The sequence below is a fragment of the Fundulus heteroclitus genome, chromosome 11 (genome assembly GCF_011125445.2).
Source record: "Fundulus heteroclitus isolate FHET01 chromosome 11, MU-UCD_Fhet_4.1, whole genome shotgun sequence".
In the NCBI taxonomy this organism is placed as follows: domain Eukaryota; kingdom Metazoa; phylum Chordata; class Actinopteri; order Cyprinodontiformes; family Fundulidae; genus Fundulus; species Fundulus heteroclitus.
Genome location: NC_046371.1, coordinates 9,589,891 through 9,597,334, shown reverse-complemented (window position 1 = coordinate 9,597,334; position 7,444 = coordinate 9,589,891).

Below are 7,444 nucleotides of genomic sequence, written 5' to 3'. Positions count from 1 at the left end.
ATTTAATAGAAAATGTTTCAATATTTATTTTATTTATTTATTTATTAAAACTAAAAAACACTTTGGAAAAGTGATACTTAATGTTGCATTAAATATTCATCACAGTAGCTGTAGGGAGTGATGGACCACCCAGATGGCATCTTGCTACAGCTGATCGCAGCAAGAATACGAGTTGTGTATTAAATACAGCAAAACAAACTACTATGCATACATATATATATATATATATATATATATATATATATATATATATATATATATAATTTGTGCAGTTTGGTAAGATCAGAGGGAAGGAGGGGAATCACAGATACAACACGGCAAGCTCACGTAATGGACCACCAGTGTTTAAACCTTTTCTTTGTTCTTCTTTTTCCTTTCAGGGGTCATCAAAAGGTCAACTGTCTCCATCTAACCCTATCTTCTGCATCTTCTTCTGTCACACCATCTACCTTCATTTCCTCTGTAACAGCATCCTTAAATTTCCTCTCTGGTCTTCTTTTAGACTTCCTGCCTGGCAGTTCCAGCATCAGCATCTGATATATTAAAGAATTATTTTTATTCTTTGACAATGTATTTTGGGAAAAACTGGTTAGTTTTAAACTAAGAGCAACATATATGCTCGTGTCTGTTATGTTGCTCACATAAAACTAAGAACATGTGTTATTTTGCTAACTTGTGGTGGGAACCTATGACAATGTGTTGTGGGAAAGACTGATTCTGTATTCCTCATTTTGCTTATATTTGTGCTATTATCTGAGTTTGCAATATTATTTTGCTTCACACACTGCTGAGATGCTGTGTTTTTTGTTTTGGAAACGGGACAAACAGCTCAGATGGGAGGGAGAAGTGGCCACTCTCGCTCCCATCTGATACTTTATTTATTGGTATAAAAAGGAGGGGACCGCCCTCAGTCGTTGAAGTCAACCGTGGGTTGTATGGACGCCCGGCCGCGTGGATTGCTCTCTAACCGGACTGACCGACTTCCCAGTCCTAACCATGGTAAGAGATGGAACAACACGCCTGTTTGAAAGCTTGCCAGGCTTTAAGTGCTTGCTACTTTGTGTGTGCGAAGTGCTTGCTGTTTTGTGTTGCTGTGTTCTGTGGGGAATAATAAATGTGTGCCTTATATTCTAACAGAAACAGTGTTTGAGTCCTTATTTGTGTTTGCCGATCTCTCCCGATCCTAAAATAAACATTTCATAAAACAGCATCCTTCTACCGACATACTCACAGTCCCTCCTCTTTACATGTCCAAAACATTTCATTCTGGCCTCTCTGGCTTTATCGCCAAAAACATAATGAGGTGTCCCTCTAATGTAATAATTCCTGATTCTATTCATACTTCTTATCATTAACCTCAAGCAGTTAAAGACCACAAATGAACCAACGCTATGAGCCTCATACAAAACAAAATAAAGTTAAGATAGTTGAATCCTTCACTAATTTTCTCCAACCAGACAAAGCCTCTTAATGTACACCGTTTGATGAACAGAAAATGTGGCAGCTGCATCCGGTCGAGCGGGTAGGGCGAGCTTGGACTGGTGCACGCGACAAGCGTGCAGAGCTCCGGTTATAAATGTTTTTTTTTACTGGAACAAAAACAACTTCATAATTAGAGACAAACCCGTATTCAAGGGCCAAAAACATACATAAAGAAATGTATTACGCCAAAAATTGTATTGGGATTTTTTTTTACCAACACATTATTTCATTGTGTAATTTTATAAAACAAATAAGTCAGATTTTCTTTAGGAAAGGGATGCATAAATCATTGTTGGTTCAGAATAGAAAAGGTGTTTTGCACATTTGCCTAATTAAAAACTGGTCATCCAGTTTGCAAATTGTTTTGCTGACTGTATGACCATCTCAATAAAAAAAATGTTTTTTTTATCTATTCTCAGCATTAAAATCAGGATTTGGGTCACTCTTTCTTTTAAAACACTTGCTGTATTTATCTTGAATCTAAATGGACAGAACTTATATCGCACTTTTCCAGTCATGCTGACCACCCAAAGCACTGCACACTATAGCCACGTTCACTCAGTCACTCTCACTAACGCACACACATTTATACACCGAGACGCAGCTCGGTAGGCAACTTGGGGTTAAGTGCCTTGCCCAGGGGCACATGAACATGTGGCAAGGGGAAGCTGGAATTGAACCCACAACCTTCTGATTGCAAGACGACTACTCAACCCATCAAGCCATAGTCGCCCAAATCTAGCTCCTGAATTACTGTTGTTGGCCACACAAAATCAGTCCAGGGGCCACAAATGGCCCCCGGGCCCCGCCTTGGACACCATTGGACTAGACCATTGCTCTGTCTTCCGTAACCCCAGTCGGTCGAGTCAGATGACCGTTCATACTGAGCCCGGTTCTGACGGAGGTTTTCCTTCCCGTTAATGGGGAGTTTTTCTTCCCCCTGTCGCTTCATGCTTGCTCAGTATGAGGGATTGCAGCAAAGCCATGTACAATGCAGACGACTCTCCCTTTGGCTCTACGGTTCCCCAGGAGTGAATGCTGCTTGTCGGGACTTTGATGCAATCAACTGGTTTCCTTATATAGGACATTTTTGACCAATCTGTATAATCTGACCCAATCTGTATAATACGATTGAACTTGATTTTGTAAAGTACCTTGAGATGACATGTTTCATGATTTGGCGCTATATAAATAAAATTGAATTGAATTGAATTGAATAGACCATTCCTAAACCTTTGATTTTCTTCTGGTAAAGTCATTATTTTGGTAAATTGGATATACACTTAGACACTGTTGCTAAAAAGTTAAATCCCTCTTCATCTTAAGCTTTAAAGAAAATTCCTGATAGTTTCAGGTCATAACTAACAGAAACTTCTCACAAATGTAGCCACCTTTAAAAAACTTATGCAACTATAGAAAGGTGAATCCAGATTACTATTCTGCCACTAATGCTGCCGACAAAGGGTAATTGGTCACACGTAGTTTGTGCAGATTCAAGATTGAGGTTTCAGGTGTGCCTTAGCACAAAGCTGCCCAATAATTACTGCTGCAACACCCATCAGTGTGACACCGGTTGGACCATTTACAATTTGCAAACAATGTAATTGGCAAATGCAAGTATGTGTCCAAGCTTCTGCTTTTGGGTTGATTTTCTTAAAGAATTACTGTCAGTGTATTTGATACTGCAGTTGATTACCTTAATCCCTCAAGTCTAAGGGTAATCAGGCCTATTTGTGGCAGAACATAGGATACTTTTTCCTCATCAAGCTGGGTTGGTTTGAGTAGCTGTTCCCCCCTAAGTCATTAACCTATACCATTAAAGACTGCTTTTTCTAATCATTCAAGTCATTTGATCATCTAAAACATTTATGTATAAAAAAAGCAAAAAGAGAAGAAATGTATAGGAGTCAAACACTATGTAAGGTAAGATGCTGACTCAGGCTGCATTGGTCAGGAACGCTCTGCAATGTTCGCAATTTTAAAATTTCTGCATCATCAGGTGTGGCTGCTGATCCTTTAATCTCCAGATAATGAGTAAGAACGACATCTGGGCAATTATCTAAAAGAAATCTAGCAATCTCTCCATGTCCACAAGTGAGGTAACTTCAATATTAAACATAGAAAACAGATAACATACTACATATTGGCAATGTTTATTTAAATAAACAAACAAAAAAAGCAGAAACAGTAAGTAATTATAAACATTTTCATTTCATCTTAATGTAATTGAGACAAACTTTAAAAACTTACAGGATGTTTTCAGAGAAACAAAGAGTAACACTAAGTTTCAGTTTCCAATTAACTTCTTGTGTAACTGCTCAGATCAGCTTTATTTACAGTAGTCAGACATTGTATCAATAAATATTCAACCCTCTTGGTCTCAGTGAACTGCAGCGTTATCAATGCACAGAAGGTCTACAGCTTGGACTTTTAGTCGAAGAAAAAAACCTTGCCAGGTTGGCTTTTGAGCCACTCGCTCCAATATTTTGAACCAATATTCTGTTCAAAGGCCCCATTGTCAGCTTTCTGATGGAGTCTGGTGCCAAATATAATTATAAATTAAAAAGTACTTCAGTTATATTGATGTTATCAAATGGTAATTGAAACGAAAAACAGAAGCTATCAAAAAAAGTCTCCTTTTTAAGGGTGTACACTGCTCACTGCCAAATAATGACTACGGACTGATCAATTTAGTCTCAATCTGTCCATTTACAGCTACATGAAACATATTATACATATTCATGTCTAATCTGATTTTTGTACATGTTTGGAAAAGTAAAGTGATTTAATTGCATGTACACAGCAAATAATAGCCTGTTTTTGGTCATTAACTCAACAAACAATGTCTTTTTGGTACGAAACACCAATCCCCTAATAGTTGGTGTTGCTCTGTTTGGCTGCAGTAACTTCTGTGAAATCCTCCTGGTAGGCGTCTACAAATGTCTGGTGAGATGCTTGAGGAGTTTCTCTCATGTACAGCCCATTCCAAGCCCATCCTTAGCATGAAACCCAGAATGGGGCTTTGACTCATAGTAGCAGATGAGTTGACCATGTCCTGTTGTAGCATAGCAGCCACATATCAATGTCAATTCAAACTCTATGTTTCACATCTAGTATTATTTACCTTTCTAGATTTTTTTCAAATCCCCTTCGGCGCTCCCAGTTTTTAAACGCACTTGAGAACAACATGCAACAACACAACATTTGAGCAGGCGTAGGGAGGGTCGGGGTCTTCTGCACACCCCCGTTCTCCGATGGAGGCAAGGAGTCTGGGGCCTGGAGGAGGTGCGGGCCACTGTGTCCGGGGTCTTGGCGGGGGGCTGCGGTGTGCAGTCAGCGGCCTACCAGGTCTGGGGCTGATGCCTCCGCTCCCCCCAGGGGGCGGGGGGCAGGGATGGCAAGGGTAAGGTGGGGGGAGGGAGTGGGTTTATTAGGTATTTAGGGGGAGGGGGGGGCTCTGGCCGGGTGGCTCGTGCGGGTCGTGTTGGCTCGCCCTCTTGGGGGGCCCGGTCCGGGGGGCGTCTGGTCGGGGGCCGGGGCCGGGGGTCGGGCACAAGATTATTTGATTCAGGTTGTGTTTAAGCAGAGACACATCAAATGCTGCAACACACTGTTCTCTGCTTTACACTTTTCGTTTGTTGAGACATGGAAAATAATAGTGTGGATTAATGTGTGTGTGTGTATTTTTTCTGACTAGAATATTATATGGCTGGCTGTGTATGTTTTTCTGTCACTCTAGTGAAGTGGCATTTTTGTGCACCTTGGAGAATTATCTCCAAAACAGGGGATCTGCAACAGTTTTTGGGTTTAATGGATTCTTTTTTTTTTCACACTACTTCTCCGGCCTTTGAAAGCACCAGTTTTACTTTTACTTTTTTACTAAGAAAATTCTGAAAAGTAATATTTTTTTATCAAAAATATATTTATATTATTTATTTAAAAATATGAAACATGCAGTAAACCAGGCTCGTCTCCGCGGCTCTTGAGGGCGTCGGCATTGCGGTGGCTGGGGGATTTCCTCGGGGTCGTCTCTGCTCCTTCCTTGGGGGGGGGTTGCAGATATCCTGTGTCGGCCCCTCCTGGGCGACCTGCTTTAGGGACCCCTTTGGGAGTCCGGGGTTACGGGTCCCCTGACGCCTGCCTCTGTGCTCGGGGAAGGTGGGTCTTTGGTTCTCCACAATCACTATCAAGCTATTTCTGGATAATCTTCACCTAAACTAGTGCACTTTCACATCTCCCACTGGTGCTGGGTCCCAGGTATTAAGTGTTCACTTATATACAGTAATCTTATAATTTATTTATTTATTTATTTATGTTGTGTCACTTTCTTTTTTCAAATATCACATTACACATGTCAGCTTACATAATAATATATATGATTTAGCAATGGCATCTAGGTGTTATTAGAGTGTATCTGTTGCTTTATGTCTGTTGGTTGTGCTGTTCTTTTTGTGTCTCTTTCCAGGTGATGGAGCAGACAGAGGACATTTTATCATTCTCTTCCTTTTATCTCCTCTTTCTTTCACCTCTACTCTTTTTTTTCTTCTTTTCTTTCACTTTTTGTTCTTCCTTTACTCTCCCATTGTCATGTCCATATAATTTGAAATTCTCCTTGCAGGAATCATAATAAAGCTATTTACAAGCATCATCAGATGCTCATGGTCTGTAAAATCTGAATCTTTTCTCAAGTTGCCTGGTGAGGTGGTCTCCAACTTCTAATGCAGCTGCTGGTTCTGGTTTTATCTCCTCCTGAAGACTTTGTTCAGACATTTGGAGGCAGAAATATTTTCCTCTGCAGAGAACTCAGCAGCGGCTTCATATAATGCAGTCGTCAAAGAAAGTCGGTCCAACAATGTTGAATTCCTCTTGTGTTAATAAAGGGATGTCAGTTTGTGGGCCAGCTAATGCACCTCACCTATAAATAAACAGTAAAAAATAGGGTTCTTGATAAGCAAATCTAATGAATCCTAAGAATGTTACATTTAACTTACCTTATTGGGTTAAATTAAGTCAAATATTCCCACATTAGTGAAACCCTCCTTTTCCTAGCTGGTTCCATCCTCTATTATCCCCTCACTCTCTTCAATCTCCAAGCTCCTCCTCAACTAAACTTTACAAACTGTCTTCAAACTATGAAAACTCTTTAAAAACTCTACTATCCAAGCTAATAAAATTCCTTTCAAAACCTGAACGAACCGCAGCTCTCCAACAAACACCCACATTTTGACTGAATATTGAAGCGCTTAAATGCCTGTCATAACTCGCTGGAAGTCTGAACCGCTTCCAGAAGCTACCCAGCAAGGTCGAAATAAAGCAAGCCTCAACACGCACTTTGCGTAATCATCCCCTCCATTACTCGACACGCTTCAAAGCCTCTGCTCTTCTCATAACGCCGCTTTCATTTTATAGTTTCCCTTATGAGAAATAGTAGAAAATGTGTCTACAGTGGCCACATTTGCACTATATTTAGCGGCCCTGTGGATGTCAAAACCAGAGCCTCAGTACACATCGGAAAAAGACATTGTCTGGCATCACAGTGTGCCCCTTTGGGGGCCGAAAGTTACACATGGAAAAATGTCAGAAAAGATGCCTTTTTGACATTTCTTCAATGTAAACAAAAGGATACGGGACCCCTCGACTGTGGGGAAAAGGCAGCTCGGCAATGGCAGCGTGGTGTTTGGGGCAATGTTCTGGTTGGAAACCTTGGGTTAAAAGAACCACTTACATAGAGATTATTACTGACCTGGGACACTCATTCAATGAAATTGTTCCCTAATGGCTACAGACTTTTTAGCAGGATAACACGCTCTACCATAATGCAAAAATGATTCAGGAATGGCAGGAGGAGCACAACAATCCGTGGAGGCTGCAACTTTACTTGCAAATTTTAAAGGATCTGCTGTTAACATGTTTCCGGATGCCACAGCCCAGCTTCTAGTGGAGTCAGTGCCTTGTTGGGTCA